A 21,169-nucleotide genomic window follows, 5' to 3' on the forward strand; every position below is an offset into this window, starting at 1 on the left:
AAGACAGAAAGCTACACGGAGCAGGCCCACTCCACATTGCCCGATTTAAATCCATCCCCATGCAGTTCAGCTCAGTACTCCAACTCATTTCTCTTATCTTACATCTCCACCAGCCTCCACTTATCTATATAGGGGGTCCTAAGCTGGCCAGGAGGTTTTGCCAGTGAGACAGGACCCTCACCCCGAGTCTCCACCAACCATGAGACTCATCAGGTAAGATTCAACCCTTCAGATCGACTCAGTCTCTCATCCCCATTTACTTAGCTATGAATAAACCTGTGAAGTCACTTTGTTGTGGTGTGGTCCCTGCTAGTGAGAGGGAGTTTAAAGGGCAGCATAAACAGCAACATGAGCGCAGTGTGTTGCCTGCATACCATTACATCATCTTTAAAAATACACAAACAGGAAGGAAGGTGAGGTCTGTTTCACTTGTCTAACAGTGTGTTGCATATTCGCAGGCAGTTACATGTGTTCCAAGACATTTTCAGATTCCTTTTTACTTGTCCGATTATAATAATTGTCTTGTTAGATCAAACAACATTCAACTAGCAAATTAAGTACACTGCAAACTGACTCTTGTGACAGTTTGCAGAACAGCTTTGGCTGAAAGATTGCAACATGTGGAGAATTAATTATGTTCTTCTATCTTAGCTCGTGTTTTAGATATGTTTAGTTTTAACTGTATATTGCTGTGTTTTCATGATTCATTTAGATTATCTTAGCTCATATTTTAGACATTGTTGTGTGTGTTTTATGACTCTGTATTTTTGTGTTCACATGTTATAAAGCACTTTGAATCGCCTTGTTGCTGAAAAGTGCTATATAAATAACTTTGACTTGACTTTTTGATGCAGACATCCTTACTTTGGTTTTTGCCATCACAATTACTGACCTTACAGACTTTCCAAAGAAAACACAAGGCCCATTTCAGGTCCAAAACACAGACACTTCTGTCTGATGGAAACGATAAAAGACACAATAGATTTTGTTTTCATTTTACTCAACATTCATTATTTAAATGTTATTTTGAAATGCATTTACAGTCAGTTGTTTTGTTTCCATTTTAGCTCACCCAGGACCAGATAGAGATGGTCCATGAGCCTTCAGGCTATATTCTTCCCATGTGTCATCTAGATGCACCCAAACGATAAAACATAGTGTCTTTCCCAGAGAGCAGATAATAATGGAGAGTGGTCACAGTGATAGCAGACCCAGATACAATCCCTGCTGCCTGTTCTGGAGATTAAAATAAAGCAATGACCTTGAAAACACAAGTCATTTTTATTTTCTTACTGCAGAAGATGCTCCATCAGTGCTGTAACTCAGACTCCATGCACCAGTCTGCAACTGCACAGTTAACTGCATCATTTCTTGACCACAGGTCCAGAGCACGGCTTAGAGCAGAGGTCAGAGCCAACTGCAAAATAAAGACATGGCAGAAGGTGCTTCACGTGAAGTGTGCCTTAAAGTCCTGTGTTGTAATGGTCCGTGGTGGTGGCTTTTTGAAGGGAGGCAGACAAAATCAATGTTTAAGTGATTCGGTGGCAGTAACACTGCTACACAACAGCAATGTGATGAAAGCACAGATTCTAAAAGTCACAAATGTGTGCAGTGAAGTAAAACTCCTGAGAGTGCAGGTGTATCTGGGAAATGCATCAAAGAGCATGCGAGCTGTGAACACACCACAACAGAAAATAAACTGTTTGGAGCTGCAAACACATGAATGTATGATCTAACACTGCAGAGGCCTGACATACTTCAATAACCTGCAGTAAAGCCTCACCTACTCCAACTTAAACACACACAAACACACATATATATATTTAACATGTCAGTTAATAAACCTAGATCTGTTGGTGGCAGATAACACAGGAAGTAAAACCAAACATCACAAATGAAAACACAGGGAACAAAACATAACTCAGAAACACTCAGAACCCATGAACCAAACAGAACTACAGATCTCATAAACAGAACATAAAACTAACACAAAGGTTTACCAAATAATAACTCAAAAGGCACAGATCCTAACAACTATAACTTTATTTGCTGCTTTTAGCTATCCTTTTCCTACTTTTAGCTAGCATCTGGAAACTTTTGGTTCTCTTAGCTGGTGTTCTGCTTCTTTTAGCTTTCACAACTCAGTTTCGGCTTCTTCAGCAAATTTCAGCAGTCATTCAACATTTTCAAAGAAATTTCAATTTCTCTAGTTTTAAATGGTGACACGTTGACCAGTTTTATCTGCAGTGAATCACATCTTATGTTCCACATATAACAACAGCGTGCAGCACTTGGCTCCGACTCGACTGATTTGTTCACCGTGGCACACATCCCCCGAGCAGATTAAAACACCCACAACCGCCAAATCTATGTGTACACTGAATTTAACTGCAAGCTGCAAGAACACACATCATGAATATCAATTATTGCTAAAGTGGAGCTGTGAAAATTAGCAGGCAGTTCTTATTGTGGAGGTTAATGGAAACTCAGAAGGCGTTTCACTGTGGGGTTAATACCAGCACTAAGCCACCATGACAATTCTGTCCTTCAGCTTCAATAACAAATTGAAAATGTGTGTGAACCCTTGTAATTGGTTGGCAGAATTGCATTTATTTTTTAAAAATCTAAGCAAAATGGGTCAAGTACATATATATTTTCAAATTGATTTATTCTTGAGGAGTTTCGCTGCTTGGAAAATTGTGTCGTGAGCAAATATTTGTTACACAATTATCTTCAAGGATACAAACACCATCAATGCTGAAGTTAGATCAAACCACAGAAAATGATGACGTTTGTTTCCAACTAAAAACCTTTAGAAACATAAAGGCAATTTAGTAAAAGGTTTAAAAGTGTGTAGAAAATGGATTAATGCCTTCCACTGAAGGCAAAAGGATTATTCATTTATTTTTCTGTAATGTTAGTAAAATATCCCATGACCCTCCATAGATTTCAATGAAATGTTCAGAAGATAATCACTGGATCTTCATCTGTAACCAAATACCTTTTTGCCAACAAATAGACCTCAGCCAACACTAAAATGGCTACAACTAAGGGAATTTTACAAACACCGAGCTAAAATTTGGTGCGGTAGTAGCTGAGAGTCATACTCACACAAACTCCAAACACTAACTCCTCTCACAATGATGCAGGAGATTGGTCAAACCGTATAAATGACAATTTGCACAAAGTAGCTGTAAGTCCAGCACTTCTCTATGGGTGATAGGCATTTCTTTGAGGTATGCTGGGGTTTTAATTAACAGATGTGTTTGTCTAGATTCAGTTTTATTATTATCATTATTAAATATGCATTAATTAACAGATTTCTAATAAAGGCAAATGTGAGGTCCAGTGTCTGTAGAGGCTTTTTGCTTTGAGTGATGCAGAGAACAAAGTTACTGTGGTTTATTTTAAATTCTCCAAACAACCTAATTGTTGTAAAACCCTGTTAAACACATTGTAATCCATTCAGGATTTCACCTGAAAAGGCAAATGATTCCTTATTTCTGTTACACTCATAAAAACAATGAGTAACTTTTTAATTTTTATTAATTACAAAGTTTTTGAATCTACTCCTAATTTATTCTAAAGAGGTGTTTCTGGAAAGAATCAGTGACTTTGTTGCAACGGTGCAGATAAATCTACAACCTCTGAACTGAGGCAAGACATTCATGCTTTCATGAGATTCTTAACAATTCATTCAAAACATTTTGGCAATTTATTTTAATAGTGATAAAACATTTACATTTTTCCAAACATCCTCTTTATGTCACAAAGAGTCATGCAGTCAAAGACAAACTAAACAGTGGGAGGAATTCTTTTTTTTTTTAGTGTTGCATTTTGTTCAGTGTCTGTTGGGAACTGCTCATGTCTCCCAACTAAAACCTGTTCTGACCAGTTCATTGTGCCCTCCTGCCAAGCCTCCTCCTCCCGCCCGGGACGTGGATGGCCACCCAGCTTACTCCGTCCGCCAGATCGTGGACTCCCGTCGGCGAGGTCGCGGATGGCAATACCTTGTAGACTGGGAGGGCTACGGGCCGGAAGGAGCGTTCATGGGTTCCTCGCTCATTTATTTTGGATCCCTCCCTGATTGCTGATTACCGTTCTTCCCTCCCTTCCGGCTCTGCTGGACCGCCAGGTGGCGGTCGTTGAGGGGGGGGGTACTGTTGGGATCTGGAGCTGGGCTGGTTTTTTGGGGTTTTTCCACCAGAGGGAGGGCAGAGGCTGAGTCTTCCTGGGGGCGTGACCAAGGTACTGGGACTCAGCACACCTGTGGCTCATCCCATCAGCTGTGGAGGAGTATATGAGTGGAGAGCTGCCGACACTTCAGCGCCAGAGCGTTAGCCAGTAATGGTACTTCAGGCCTAAGCTAGATTCCCTTGTGCTTTCTCTGTTGTGACAAACCCAGTGATTCTTTGTGTGTGACTCCTCCCCAGCTACCCTTCTTCCTCGGATCTCCTGGTCGGCAGTCGTCCCCACACGCCTCCTCCACGGGGTCCGGAACCTACCTGTCCGCCCTCCACAGCAGCCTCTCCACTCGCTCCATCTCCCCACCCGGCAAGAACCAGACTCCGGTGATCCAGAACCTTCCTTCCTTTGCTCAGAACACTACCCCTCAAGTAAGAACGGACTATTCAGCCGCAGCTGACATTACCGCCATAACCAGAACTCAACTAACCAGTCTTCCCGTGCTGCAGAAATCCAGACGCGCCAGCCACTTTCACCTTGGACCTGTCAAAGTGAAAACCCGTACCTACGCAATAAACTCTAAACTTTTTCCCGGTTGTCTGTTTGACTCTGCATGTGGGTTCAAAAATTAGGAAACATTATGACAGTGTCTGATTTTACGTAACAGTCATTTGCATTATCGCCACCATCAAGGGTATATCTGATTGGCTCACTAATCCTAATTAGCAGGGAGTGTGGCTGATTACGCTCTTTAATTATCTTGATTTACCTGTTCTGCTAAAAAGGAAATTAAGAAGGAAAGCCTTTAATTGAGTCAACAACTGCATTCACGGGATTAAAGAAAGACAGGCTAATCAGAAGGGTCAGAAGGTCTAAAACAGAACAGACTGACTGTAATGAAAAACTCAAAAAGCAAGAATATTTATAAAACTAATCACAGGTGGTGTTCACAAACTGAAACTTAAGGTGCAAGATGCAAAATAAGCAGTCTAAGTGCATAAACAGCTAATTGAGGAATCAAGAACAAACAAATAAAATAAAAACAAACATTTTCTTGAAGGACTGGTTATTGCCTGCTGCCTTTCATATCAAAAATGGCTGATTGTGCTCAGAATATGTGATGGGAATGACTCTCAGCTACTACCACACTAAATCTTAGCTCAATATCTGTAAAGATGACAGAGTTATAGTTCCTTTTTGGGTTTGCAATGGTTGATTAGCTGTGGAGGCCATCTTGAATCAAGCTGACTCTAAAAGTTAATAGTTGTAGATGAATATCCAGTGATTACTCTCAGAGTTTCATCTAAATCCATTCAGCCATTCATGAGCTATTTTGCCAACAGACAGACAGAAAGTGCATGATCACCCAGCTTTCATGGCAGTGGGCAATAATAAACAAGAAATAAAGTCAACTACAATATGGAAAACATAGAAAAAGAAGAAACACAATCTGAACCTGAATTTAATAAATCAAACATGACCTCAATGCATGCAGCCAAAAACATTAAATCCCTTCCTGAGGTAAGAGGAGATTACTGAAGCAAACTCAAGCTTGATAAAATTCTGAATCATCTGCCTGTTAGCATTTTTTTTTTTACATTGTTTTATAACTGCTCCTGTTTCAAGGACTGGATTGATCAATAAAAAACAAAAATATTCAGGTTTCCTGTCTTGGTGTCGACACATCTCTGGCGCACCAACAGCTCACACCCCCAGTGTTTGGTAAAATAGCTTTGCTGTATTGGATTTCACCTTCGGCACTGACATGAGAAACATAAAAGCCAGCAGAATGCATCTCCACCATCTAAACCACACATGGGCATCTTCCTGCCTGCGGGCCCCATCAGGCTCGTTAGCCGACTCACAGAAAGTCAATAAAAAATAAAATAAAATCAGGTACATATCCAAAATCTCTGCAAATCTTTTAATCTTTGCTTTTGCTGTGCTTTTATTTTGAAGGACAGTGGGTGTTTACTTTAGCAAAATCTCTCCAGCACCAGCAGAGTAAAGTTTCCAACAACATGTACAACAGTAAATTTAATTTGTTTTACTGCAGAAAAAGAAATACAAAAAAAATATCCTTTTTATATTGAAAATTTGACTCTGGTGTTTGAAATGCTTCAAAAACATGTTTGTTGTGAAGAATGTTTACTTATAATAAATATATTAACTTTTTTATTTTTTTAACGTTTTTATTGCCCAGCAGCAATGTCTACTCGTAGCAGCGATTGAAAAATCACATTCTAGAAATAATTACAACATTTATATTTGACAGAAGTGAGTTGAGGCGCTAAGTCCAGCTGGTTCCCATTGCAGGATGGACCAAAAATAAATAAAGCTTGCCCACCCCTCACCTTAACCTTTAAGCTTGTTTGTTATCATTCACTGAGTGAATGACACTCTGTGGTCTGTACATTCACTTTGCTGCACATTTGTTTCATTAGTAATCTTTAATTATTTATACCAACAGCTTAAATGTGAACATTAGAGCCAGACTATGGAGTTATTTTCTTTACCGTTTGAAACTGAATCAGGGAGGATGTGAAAAGGTCCACAAAGAACGAAGGTCATGTTCAGTCTGCTTTTAAAATTCCTCTGGCATCTCAGCCCGTAGTGAGATTTAAGCTTTTTTTACAAGTACAATCTGGTTTCTGAGGCTGAAAGTAATTACAGATAGAAGTGCAAATGTGTTGATGATAAATCCAGAGAGAGATTGTTCCAGGCTGTCAAGGGTTTGAGGTAATCTTCAACTGGTCTGTGTATTATTTCTCAGATTAATTGTGGTTTAATTTAATACAAAATGTAAGGCATAAAAAAAATGCAATACTGTTGAGGTTATTCCATGCAGTGCTTACAATAAAAATAACTCTGTGACCGGGCTGCCGGTGGTCAAAACAGTTTACTGTTCATAAAGCTCTGACACAAATAAAAAGCCATCTGTAAACCTCTTCATGAAAGTACCTCCTACACTGAAGCACAAAGAGCATCACTCACACAGCGGAGCGGCTTTCATCCCTCTCCAACAGAAACAGATCGAATCAGGGCGGAGGATGGAGATCAAGAGAGCATCCCAAACACCCCGACTTCTGACAAATTACTCACGAAACAAAGTTTTTCTGTGCATCTGAGTCAAATAAACATTAAGCTGAGAACAAACTGTTGAACAAGCCGATGCGTTAATAAGCACTGACTGACTTGTTAAATAGGCCCTGCTTTAGCGAGACATCTATTGCCTAATTAGACATTTTAAAAAATGGCTTTTCAGCTTAATGTTGGATGGTTTGCCTCGTCTAGCATCCCCCGAGGACTGACAGAACGTAACAATAAAGGAAATAAAACACCCTGAAGCGGCTGGCAAGGGCAGATGTCCCTGAGAGCTGCAGGCATGGAAAACATTTGGAGGATGAGTGGAAGAAACAATGAGCAGCCAGAAGGTAGAAAAGCAAAATGCAGAACATGCTGAAGTAAACAAAGTCTTCACAGCTAAATGTTCATCCTCACAAAATGCAGGACCTGAGGGATGCACGTTCAAAGAAAGCAGCTGGAGGAAACTTTACAGAATGGATTCTGACCTTCAGCACATGTAATAAAAGGTAAACAAATTTATAAAGTGTATTTTGCACTATTTGATTATTTCAGCTCCAATGCAAAGACTTAATCACTAGCTCAAACCAAAGCTTTATCTTGAAAATCAAAGCATTCATACATCCGTAAGTTTTTCCTTCCTTTAAAAGGACTAAGTCACATAAAATTTATGATAATATTCATCTCTTTTGCAATAAATATGGTGGAAGAGAAGGAAGAATAAATTACTGCAAAGCATCGAAGCCTGTGCAGAAAATCTACGACTCAAAATTGTGACACAATTTGCAAATTTTCAGTTGCTGCCTCACTGATTTCTGATAGTTTGCAACGAAGTCATCAGCTGTCATTTATTATCCTTCATTTACCCAGGCAAGTCCCACTGAGATCAGAGATCTCTCTTTGAAGGGAGGCCTGGGCCTGAAGGCAGCCTAACGTGCATGTTTTAGACTGAGGGAGGAAACCGGAAACACGAGGAGAACATTAAACTTCAGACAGAAAGAGCCCAGATCCAACCCAGACCTGCTAACCACCAATCCATCGTGCTGCCATGTTTTTGAAAATCTCAGCCTATTATGCACGACTGGCAAAACCATTCTAGGCCGTGCACATCATTTTGTTGCCCACCTCCATTTTGTACCTGCCTCAGCTCGCTTTATACCCACTTCAGCCGCCCCCACATTTCTGATTGAATCTACTGCAGTACACCTTTTAAATAAAGATTCAATTTTCTGTCATTATTTATTACCGATGTGGTTTGCAGATCTGGACATTTGCCTTGGACATTTTCTGTCAGAGCTCTTGTGCAGATGTCCCAAATCAGCTCTGGTACTCTTGGGACATATTAGAGATGCCCACAACAAAATTGAAAAAGGTTCAAGAAGAGTTTGAGACAAGATTGAAATGCCCTCAATGACAAAAAAATATATTTTTAAGTATGTTTAAAACTCAAGTGACAAGACCTCAAGCTTCTGTGACTCAATCAAACAACCTGAAAACTCCCGCAAACGTTTTGAGACATTTTAAAGTCTCCTCATGAATATCATTCACCAGCTAGTCACCAACAGTCACAACCTTAAAGGTCATAAAGAAACACTGTTGCCGGCGTTGGTTTCTATTTCTAATTTAAAAAAGAAACTAGAGATCAAATGTGAAGAACACATTTCAATCTGTAGTCATCAGTCTGATTCTAATTTTAGCCAACATACTAAGATTTGCATTCTAGCCGGAGGCAATCATTAAACAATCTGTGTTTGTGACCTGCCTGCATATTCTGCTGCCCACAACAAATTAAACAATGGTTATTATTGTCCTTAATGCAAATGGAGAAAACAAACAAGGTGCATTCATCAGATAATTATCACTGTGCTGTGTACCAATTTCTACAAGCAAACACCCAAAGTAAAGGCTGTGCATTGCTAAAACATCTGTTAGAGAGTTCAGATTAATTGTCGTCTTGATTAAAATAATTCAGAACCAGAGTTGGACCAGCTAATCAAATATAAACATTCCTCTTCGTCATCAGCCCGACTCGCTCTGCAGCTGAGGTAACAGCAGCCTCACCTGCTTTATTATGCCGTCAAAGAAAGAAGTATTCTCAACAAAACCAATCTACCATTTACCACCAGCTTTCAATAGCTTCCAGCCTCGAGTGCTTTTTATTGCTCCTTCTTCGTTGCAATAAACACAATATGCACATCCCCGATGAAACAATGCCTTCCACCATGTGGGGAACGGATGTTTGTCAAACGAGAAACTGAGAAAATGACTCGCAACTTGTTTGTGCTTTTCAGCAGAGATGCAGTATTTTTATATTAAGTTTGGGGGTTCAATAAATTATCAAACTGACTTTTTTTCCATTTCTTATGTTTTTAGGCTATGAACATAAAATAAAAAGAAAACAATTGGAGTTTTAACCCCAGAAACCAAAGCTTAACAATGCCTACATCCAACAGAGGTGAGAAAGATGGAGACATTGTTGCTTCACAGCAAGACAATTTAGATTATGTGGCTGACTGGGACTTTTCTGTGAGAATATGCCTCCTCCTCCTGCTTATGGGCATTTATGGGTTCATTTGACATCCTTGTGCAGTCAGAGCCCATGTTTGACATGTGAGCGTACAAACATGTGTCTGTTTTTGTGTTTTGTAAAAGAGATAAGACAGTTTTCGCTCCAATTCTCCAAACCTCTACAGGATGAAACGGGTGAAAGTAAAGGACATGAATTTACATACCGATTCACTTTATTTATAGATTCCTGTTTCAAAGACAAATCTCCCTTTTTTTTTTTTTTTTTAAACAGACTGAATCCTGAGGGAAATATCCAACTCTTTGGTGTGGGGTTGAAAACAACTGGACTACTTTAAATAAATAAATATATATTTATTTATTCTAAGTACTGACAGCGTGAGTGAAATTAAAAGTGACAGTTTCATGTGATGCAAAACCTGTGAATATCCTGTGACAACCTGTGAAAGGATTTTGATGATTTGACTTTGAAGCCGTTTTGCCATTTCCAAGTGTTATTGTTTAGTTTTGTCATTTTGCATCACATATCATCATAGCTTTAACACAATTTACAGAAACGTGTTAATGTGAGTCGAGATTTTTTGCAAAATGTACTGAAAAGAAATCCAACAATTAGAATTAAACTAATCATGACAACAACAGTCATTTCTCAACGCTGATATGATAAATATATAAATGTGTGAGGAATCCATCACCGCCTCAGGGCTCGCTCGTCGTATCTGTGATAACAGACTATCACGATCGTGGAAAATATGAAATAAATTGCGCGGATATTGCTGTGGTCTCTCAGCTTGCACCATGCTAATACAGCATGCAATCATAAGATCTACCTTCTGCGGTGAGGCTGCAGTGCAGGAAGTCCACTCTCCTCTTCCCTGAAGCTGTGTTTTCCTCCTCTCCAGGGAGCAGAGAGGCAGTGTTGCTTATCTTCCTGACATTTCACAACAGCATGCTCTCTGCATGGCTGTGTGTGAGGGAACATACTACTGACTGAGTGTGCAGACACAGAAAATGGCCCTCTGTATGATGTAGAACTGTTTCTTTGCTCACAACTGCAGAACTACTAAATATTAGGTGTGAGGAGATGACAGAGCAATGCTTGCAAACATTAGCTGATGCACAGTTCACACATTAACTTGTTTGATAAAAGTGAATAGAAACACAATCACCTATTTTACTAGATGCAAAAACAGCATAATTTATTGGCTTTGATTGAAACACAAGACCAAAATGTGAGGAAAAAAAAACAGGAAGTCATTAAGAATATTTATGGGATTGCACTGAAATGAAGGCAAGCAGGTCATCACAGTGGAGAGGTCTGACTCATGTCTCCTGCAGGCTTGTGAGCCATGCATAGAGGTTGAAGCTCCCCCATCCCAGAATTTCTCTCATTATGTCGTCATAATGCATCTTCACTTCACTTGTCTGACCCTGGCCCAGATAAGTTCTGCGTTTTTATTACAGCTGACCAGAAGAGGCTTTTAGATGATTTACATGTAAACCTTGTTGTCGGTACTGGACAATAATCATTCCATTTTAAATGCTCTTTACCTGCTTTTTTACTGACATGAAGTGTCTTTTTTGTTGTATTTTTTAATGGTCATTAAAATCAGTTCATAGATCATTTGCCGTTCATTGTTTTAGAGACAATAAGGCACAGTGGTCACAGTAAGGAGGTGGCAGGTTCGAAGCCTGCTTGTGGCTTCACTGTGTGATGTGTGCATGTGTGGGTTTTAGCTACATTACAATAAAAATATACAGTTTCTCAAATAATGGCTGGTTGATTTTCCAAGATGTTCATGACTAAAACAGCAAATCCTAAAATAAATTCACAGAATTCTCAATCAAAACTTCCAAAATTAAAAGTAACGACGAGACAATGGTATGAAGGAGTTTATCTCTGGGTGCATGTGTGCAGCTGAAGGGGTCCGTCAGTACAAAACTTAATTACCACTGGGACAGAGCCAGGGTCTTCATGCTGCATGAGTAACGGGAGCAACTGAGCTGCCAGCATTGCCCATCAGCTCCAAAGAGCGGGATGACTTTTATCAGGAAGCTCTTTCCAGTGAGCCGACCTTTCAACAGTTCCCAGAACCATCCATTACCCCTTCTCCTCTTTCAGAGAAACACAAGACAAGGGATCGTTCTGTGTTGGCAGAACAGGTTGAAAGAAAAAAAAAGCAGCAAAGAAGTTCAGTTAAGTGATCCTACAAATAAACAGCTCTCAATGAGGAGGAGGGGATCGATATGGGATCAATAAGAATTACCATCAGACGCTGCACTTCTTGTCAGCTCTACTGAGTGCTTCCTCAAGACTTTTGATTATTTTCACCCTCGTTAACATCCCATTTGACATCAAATACAACTGCATTAGGTACAAATCTCTCTTCACTCCCTGCCCATCACTAAACAGAAATCAGGTAAGTTAGATAATGATCTGATACAAATGTAAGGAGAAAACTCCCAATAATAAATTAAGTAAAACTAAAATATAAACTGTGTTGCACCATTTTTAATGAAACCGAAACTATGAAATGAGTTATTTATTTTTTGTTTACAACATGTAGTCACAACAGTTTATTTGTGAGTTGCTCTGGCTGCATCCTAAGTTTAAAAAGCTGACCAAACAAAGTCTCTCATTACGCTGCTGTTAGCACAGCCTGTTTAAAACAAGACAGTTTATTTTAAAAATACACATGTCATAAGTGGAATTAGCAATGAAAGTTCTGAAAATTTAGCAGCGTTAAAAAATATAGTGGTTTTGTAAAATGCACACACTGATACAGGAACATCCAGCAGACCTGAGGCGCTTTCACAAAACACTTCAAGTCGAACTGAGACGCCTTCTGGTTGTCATGGTACGATTTCTGACTGGATCAAGGCATTATGGTGGAGTGAAGTTGATTAATATGGTAATATATACGGTGTCAACTACAAGTATTTTATAAGGTAAAACATCTTTTAACAAAATGTCCTAATTAATCAGTTAATTACCACCTTCAGCTGTTGCATTTTCTCACTTCTTACCTTTCTGAGCAGGCTGCTAAACTCTGGTACTCATTGTCTGTGCTGCAAAGATGAAACATCACTTTCTGCTCGCACCAATTATCAGCCCGTTTTACACATTTGTTGCATCTTATCAGGATAAAAAAAGTCACTGACAGAAACCAAACCCTGGTGTGAAATATAGACATACAAAAAAAACGTGCAAAAATTACTAACGGAACCTGAAACCAGAACCTTACAAACCCAAAACGAACTTCACTCACAGATTATAAAAACTTAGAGTCACACAGGACATCGACAAGTCAGTAAAACAGCTTAGTAAGACAAAATACCTTAAATACCATGAAGGTATTCACAGAAAACATCAACAACTCCTGAGAACATATCAAACTATCAGAATCAAAAGTATCTCAGTAGTTTAAAAATATTTAATTCTGATAAGCAAAATGGTGATGAACGCTGATTAGATGTTCCTTTTGTAGAGCTACAAATAGCAGGCTCTTTTCTCATTTCAGGAATAAAAAATATATATTTTGTTAAACTGAAACAATACCATTCAACCGTATAATCAGCCTTAAATTAGAGAACATAAGGATTCCAGTTTTATAAATATAGACCATAAGGAATGTGTCATCCTCCGCCTCGGCACAAACCACAGCCTGCTAAGGTTTCTTATTTATTGGCTCCAACTGGGATCTTATTTTTAAGAGCAAATTTAAATTTGCTAATCATTATGCGCATATTTTAAATTGAGATAAGCGTGATTACCCAATCACATGTAAGTTAGGTAATCGAGTTTTTGCCCTCTAAAGCGGTTCACGGCCTCTCACACACAGAAGAGCCCTGAGAGATCTGATGCAATTAACAAAGCTGGTTAATTTCTGTTTACTTTCAGTCAAATTTACGAGCATTTAAAGTAAAAGGAACGAAAAAAAGTGATCCTTATCCGTACGTTTACACTAGTCACATTCATGGGACTCCCATTTAGGGATGAAGTGGTGCATATCTGAACATTTTTTGCAGATTGCAGTCATGCTTCTCGGCTGTTAAAATAATAAATTGCTGCTGTTTGTGTTATGTCTTCATATTGAAATCAGGTCGTTCATCAGAGCTGATGCTCCTCAGGAGGACAGGATAGGGAATGACTCTGCTGTATGCAATCCCGATAAAACGGATCTCATTCTTCAATCCTGTTTTTTTCAGGCTGAGAATGTAAACCCAAAGCTGTTTGTTGAAGTCACTGAAAAATGTCAGAGTGTGATAATGCGATGTACAGTAAAGGGCAAACAGGTGAGCAGAGGAAACACTTTGAAAAAGTGGTCCGTCTCCACTCTGGTGTCCTGATACCTCAAGAAAAATGGATTCAAGGTTGCCATGAACTGCACCGGCTAAAGCAATCATAGAACAAATCAGAGCCCCCCCCAAAAAAAAGGGGGGAAAGGAAAAGAAAGAAAGCCAAATAGCAAAAAGATAAAATAAAAAAGTACTTATCTAAAATCTGTTTTCAGAAATGTGGAAAGCTGGCTGGAAGGCTTTTTTTCCCTTTTATATACATATGCAAACCAAAAAAAAAAAAAGCATTACCATCACTGCTGGATTTAAAAGATCAGATTGGTCTTGTGCTTCTATCTGAATATAAAGCTGCTACATGAAGCTGTGATCTCTGAGAGCGTCGCAGAATACCAAACGAGTTTTGTGTTTGTCATAAGTCACACCACCTCTGTTTATTGGAGGGAGAGGGGTTCACATCACAGTGGGATGTGGCGATTTTTCATTTTTCTTACCGAACGATTAGATTCTACATGCAATAAAATCTGTCAGGTACTTACAAAGAATCCTCTTTTCTAAGCTTTTAATCTCATTTGTTTGAGTCTAAAACTCCTTTATACTATCTTGTAGTCCAATTTATTAAATGAGTTATGAAGCTAAACAGTGAATACGCATCTATCGTATTAGTCTTTGTGTTTAAAAGACCAACATACTAGCAAAAGCAATGTTACTGTTTTATTATGCTGCATTTCCAAAGATAAAAATGAGTTAAATTACATCTTCAAAGTTAGTCAAATGAAAATAGATGGAAATAAAATATGAGCTTTAGACGATCTGCTGTCAGAGACTCAGAAACCCAGGCTTTTAATCCTGATATTTCCTGACACTGACCCTGGATCTCAAAGGAAAAAAACTAAATTACCAGAGCCACACTGATGCAACTTCCATCCGTGTATTCATCTTTTCCCACCTATCTATGGTCGGGTCACAGAGGTACCACATCCAGAAGGGGAACTCAAACATCCCTTTCCCCAGCGACACACTCCAGCTCCTCCTGGGGGATGACAAAGTGTTCCCAGGCCAGAGAGGATGCATAATCCCTCCAGTGTGTTCTGGGTCTGCCCCGAGGAAATGCCCAGAAATCCTTCAATGAGTGGCACCCAGGAGTCATCCTAATCAGGCAGCGTCACAATGAGGCAACTTATCAAAGCTCAGTTACAAGTAAATATAAGAATATCCATCTATTTTTATTTTTTTCTGCTTATCTGGTCGGATCATAATGGCAACAAGTCTAGAAGAGAAATCCAGACAGCCAGCTCCCTCTGGGGAATCTGTAGGTGTCCTGAACTAAAATATTTATATGGTCCCTGCAGCTCCTGGGTCTGCCTAAACCTCCTGGAGGAATCTTAAGCAGATTCCTAAACTGCTTCAGCTGGCTTTATTTCAGTGCAGAGGAGCAGCACTACTCTGAGCTGCTTCTCACACTGGGTGTAAGGCTGAGCTCATTTCAGCTGTTTGCATCTGAGATCTCACTCTTTGTCAAGATCCACATCTTATGACCAGAGCTGAGGGTTGGAATGGAGTAAATCGGGGGCTTCATCTTTTGGCTCAGCTCCTTCTCCATCTTGTCAGACTTAAGCAGTGTGCTCATTACTGCTGACAATGCCCCAATCCATGCATCCATCTCCCTCTCCATTCTGACATCACTTGTGAACAAAATACAAAGTTATTTGAACTCCTCCACTGGAGTTAGAGCCCCAACCCAATGAGGTTGAGCTGTGGCCTCAGACTTAAAAGGAGGTGACTCTTATTCCAGCTGCAAACCTCTACAGTGTGGCTGAAGACATCATTAGAGCCACAGCTTCAGCAACCACAAGAGTAGTTAGTAACAATTTATTGCTGCTTCAGAGTCCATCCATCCATTCTTTTTCTTTACCCACTTCTTTCCGGGTCACAGGGAGCTGGTGCCTAACAACAGCAGGCGGGGGGACACTCTGGACAGGTCACAAGTCCATCACAGGGACACATGAAGACAAAACCATTCACACTCTCACTCACACCTAGGAACAATTTTAGAGTTACCAGTTAATCTAACATGCATGTTTTTTGGTCTGTGGGAGGAAACCAGAGTACTCTGAGTAAACCCACGTGAGCACAGGAGAACATGTAAACTCCACCCAGAAAGACCCCGGGGCCGGAAAGCGATACTTTAGAGTCCACAACAGAATATAAAATGCTTTATCAAACATTTATGCTAAATAAAACAAATCTGATGTGTTCACAAAAAACAGAATATTTCAAAAAACTATCTGAAAAATGTGTCTATTTGATTTATGATAAATAAAATAGAATTTTCACCTCCTAAGGCTTATGTGTGCATGTTTATCATAATCAAAATCTAAAGTGTTCCCCCAACTTTTAGTAAAGGTGGCATCTCACTGAGCTGTGACTGTTGGGAGACTAGCTGGTAAAAAAAAAAAAAAAAAAAAAAAAAAAAAAAAAAAAAAAAAAAAAAAATTAAAAGTTGCAAGAAAATACAAGAATTTTNGAAAAATGTGTCTATTTGATTTATGATAAATAAAATAGAATTTTCACCTCCTAAGGCTTATGTGTGCATGTTTATCATAATCAAAATCTAAAGTGTTCCCCCAACTTTTAGATGAGCAGTTTGAAAACGAAACAAAAGATTTTTTTGTTCTGCCCTCCAAAAAAAAAAAAAAAAAAAAAAAAAAAAAGAAAGAAAAGAAAATTAAAAGTTGCAAGAAAATACAAGAATTTTCAAATGCGTTTCTGACCAAGTGGGCATTGAGCCCTTTGGCCTTTTTTGAGGGAATCTCACTAAAGTCTCAAAGACTTTCTGGAGACATTTGGGAGATTCCCTCATAAATGTTTACCAACTACTCACAGCCCAGTGAGGAACCACCTTAATGGGGATGAAGTTGATTCCCATCACCACCAATTAACTCTAGAGTATAATATATAGATTACACAATATGAACCTGAATTTTCAAAAACTTCAAGTGTAAAAAAAAGGCTTTAAAAAATTATTTTATCATAACTTTATGGCATTTTGATTTTTGCACACCAACATTCCAGATGATGCAGCTAATTAAATATCAATACGTTCATGCTAAACTTCAAAAAAATATGTGTCACATTAAAAAAGAAAATAACTGTTTAACGCTTTGAACTGTCAGTCAGAGAGACATTTGTTGCAAAAGTCTTTGCCATGACTTTTGTTTTCATCTTGCTATAACTCAAAACATAAAGCCCTTATGGTCCGAATGCTATAGATTGGACTTTTTATTTTAGTTTATTTTATTGCAGCTTGCTGTGAAGAAATGGATGTCCTGTTGTGAGGCGGCAGCATCGATCCTGCCTCACTGCAGCAGCAGGAGGGTCTTTCTGTAACCATGGGAGAAATATTTTACTGCTAGTTAAACAGCAATGAGTCTGGCTGCTGATCTGGTTTTTGGTTCATGCAAATGTTGAAGCATTCAGAAAACAAAAAGAAAAACACAGATGAATGCTTAAAAATGTCTATATTCCTCACACACTGCATGGCTTAAAACCAACCAGCCATCTGGACTTTTACTATCTTTCAGGCTTAACATACTCAAATTTTACTTTATCGCTTCAGTCGTGGTGTAAAAATCAATGTCACTTGACTGAATGAGGTAAACTGAGAGATTTGTCTGAGTCACTGAAGCATGAATCAAACGGAGAATCAAATTGACACTTGTGAGTTTTCAGGGTGGCACATGAGCCTCGGTGTGTGTGTGTGTGCACGATTTGTGTCCGGGTGTGTAATTTGAGGTAGGTCACTTGTTGGTCATAAGAACAGACTCATGTTCAGAGACATTTACTACATGTGACAGGCTGTGTTTAACATGCTAACCTGTTTAACATCCTCAGTGCACACAGAAAGCTACTTTACATCCAAATGGTGAGAAAGGGGTTTTCATAAAGACAACTTTGTTGTAAATTCTCACATAAGTAACACGTCTTTAAACACAAGCATCAATTAATTTCCGGTTTTAATAACAAAAATCAGAATCCTGAGACATCCTGTGGCCAAATGTTTTTTTAAAGAGAGATTATTTGTTTTAGGAGATAAATAGAAGTGAAAGAAAGCAACTGAACAACTCAAACTGAGGTTTAGGATCTGGGATGTGCTTCCTGCAGAGTAATATCTGTTTGATTGGGTAATTAAAGTCACACATGATTATGTAATTTCCAGACAGAGGCATGACTTCCAGGCATGTTTGAAGTCCATCATTTTTTTTGTCTTACAAAAAACAAAACAAAAAAAAACAACAAGACAAGGAAATAAATTGACATCGCTCATGAATAATGCAGAAAGCCCTCCAGCCAGTCACCTTCCTCCCAGATTCATCAAAATGACATCTGAAGTGTGTCAGTTACGTCTTAATTTTTGATCTTGATCAAATACCTTCTTATACTGCCAATCTTTGTCTCTTTTAAACATCAGAGCACAGTGTCGGTGTACAATCTCAGCAGCTTTGCTTTGACAGAAATCGTCCTTGAATGTTGCAGCTCTTACAGAACCAAGCAGCATCTCTGCACATGTTCAGCTCCTTATAGCTACTACTAATATCGGTCAATGCTTTAGGGTAAAGAAATGGCTTTTCTCTGGTTTAATCAATAAATATTACAGCCACAAGGATGACTAAAATCTTAAAGAAACAATATTTTATGCACGTCTTTTTTGATAATATATTGCTGTGTAAAAATATTTGAGCAGAGGTTTAATTCAGTTTGCTCACAATTTAAATAAAACAGAAATATACAAAAAGACCACACTTAAATTATGCCCAGAACAAACAAACTTTAGAGTAAAAGCTTTCAGGATTATTGGAAACACTTCATCACAGACATTTACATGAAAAGTCATAAGAAAAGAAACAACATATCTGCTGCAATGATAACAAGAAGCACAAGAAAATAAAACCCTGAGTGGAGCCGACCACCAGAATAAAACCAGGTTTTGGTTTTTGCTGGCAGGCTGCTGTGGATCCAGGGACAAAGCGTCATTAGAAAAGTTAAAAACAAAGACATCACATGATCGGTTTCCCCTTGGAGTACATATGGAAGATGACTCAGCTACTACCACATGAAATCTTTGCTCCGGATCTGTAAAAATGACTGCTTTATAGACTCGTTTGTGTTTTTCATGGTTGATGCTGGCCGTGTTGAATCAGACCAACTCAAAAAGTTATAAACATACAACCAATGATTACTTCATATAATCCTGGTTTACGAGATGTTTTGCTAACACAACAGACAGGGAATTACAGGTTCACCCGCCTTTGGAGACCATAAACATGTTACCCAGATGAACAATAGAAACAAATATATCAACACTGAGCCAACTGTTCTTTCTTCAGGCAATGATAGTGAGACAATATGATGGCGAACCACTAAAAGACTGATTTATGACAGCACAGCTGTGGCCTTTCACATGGCTGTTCCTGCATGCAGACAGGAATTATAATTCAACCAACATCCAGGCTGTAAAAGCATCCATGCATGCATTCAGGCCAACGAGTCAACAGTGATGACATCATATCCAGGTTAACTACAGATTCAGGGAAAAGTTGTGTTTGAAATGAATAAGTAGAGTCAGCCACAAAGTTAGACAGGCCTGTTGCATCAGTTCCAGCATCCAAACACTGTAAACACCTTCGTATGCGTCCGTAAAGTGACTTCTACATTTCCACAAACAATGAGGAAGTATGATGTTTCACTTATACTCACAGCAGGTGCACAGCTTTCTACAAGCTAGTGTCTTATTCAACAACTCATCTATGATTGTTGAACTGACCAGTTCAGACTTCAGACATTCTTCACAAAAAACAAAATTATATCAGATTCAAGAAGGAAACAAAAACAGTTAAACACAAATAATGATGTTTTGAAAGCTTCACTGAACCAAACTGAATTATTCTCAGGTCCGGTCCTAAAACAGCAGATTAAAGAAGGGGCTGAATAATTTACCCAGGATTCCTTCAGCATTTTGAAGTATGGATGAAAAATTAATCTTGGTAATTGCCGATCTCTCAGTGAACATGTGGCTCTTGGTTAAAAAAAAAAGTTAAATTAATTTTACATCTAATATTAATAAAGCCAAGGCTGCTGGTGCATCAGAAACAGTTCAGTTTGCATCTGCAGCTTTCTCTGCAAACCTCACGCACGGACCCACAGCATGCATGAGGTTTATTTCAGAAAGACCCGAGATTTGATTTTTAATCATGCAGAACAGTCATCAGCAAATGTCAATTTAGCTTCCAAGCCGCAGTGAAGAGTTTTAATTTCTTACCTTTTCTGTGACCTGGGAGCGGAGCTTTGATTCGGCGCAGCCCGGATGGAGGAAATCTTTAACTGCGGCTTTTAAAGCGCGTCTGAGCGGCAGCCAGGAGCAGGTCTGCGTCCGGATGTTTGTCCCCCGATCCTCATCTGACGCTCAAGTCTCTAGTTTTCTTTCTTATAAAGCGCACGTGCTGTCACGGTCACGTGACCACCCGCGCACCATCCAATGAGCTCCTTCATGCTCCTCCATCCTCCTCGGTCGGAATGATGCTGCAGCTTCCAGCAGCTGGGAGTAGTAAACACTCACAGCTTCACTTTGGGAATACGCTGCAGGAAAACCTGGAAAATTCCAGAGAATCTGCTCCTTCCCACTCCATCCATACACCCATGAGTGAGAGAAGACACCTCAAAGCTTTGCATGATTGTTTTTGTTAGGGCAAATTTAAAAAAAGACCTGTCATTTCTTCAAGGAATGCATATCACCCGCCACATTTCACTTCAGAGAATTTAATTAAGATCATTTTAGGATGAGGGGGGACTGTTATAGCCATTTTGGTCAAACCTTGGCAATAATGATTTGAATTATGAATCATCTCACCTGATACTGCAAGATTTTTATTTTTTTTTTCAGCAGTTAAAGTGTATGTTATGAATCACTCTTCGTTACTACCACTCCAGATTTTAGCTCAATATCTGTAAAACTGACTGAGTTGTAGACATTTCTGGGTTACCTTTGATTAACATCCTGAATTGACCTCAAAAGTTAATC

The 21,169-nt window shown here is 39.0% G+C and overlaps 1 protein-coding gene across 1 annotated transcript in view; it reads right to left on the bottom strand.

Annotated features, from left to right (window-relative positions):
• The window catches only part of si:dkey-166d12.2 (rap1 GTPase-activating protein 1), a 99,462-nt gene extending 78,764 nt beyond the window's left edge, over positions 1-20,698 (bottom strand). Inside the window, exon 1 of the mRNA XM_017408776.3 lies at positions 20,411-20,698. The gene's annotated coding sequence lies outside the window, so the exon portion shown is untranslated. The remainder of the gene's footprint in view (positions 1-20,410) is intronic.
• Between the last annotated feature and the right edge of the window lie 471 nt (positions 20,699-21,169).

Source organism: Kryptolebias marmoratus, linkage group LG4 (genome assembly GCF_001649575.2).
Source record: "Kryptolebias marmoratus isolate JLee-2015 linkage group LG4, ASM164957v2, whole genome shotgun sequence".
In the NCBI taxonomy this organism is placed as follows: Eukaryota; Metazoa; Chordata; class Actinopteri; order Cyprinodontiformes; family Rivulidae; genus Kryptolebias; species Kryptolebias marmoratus.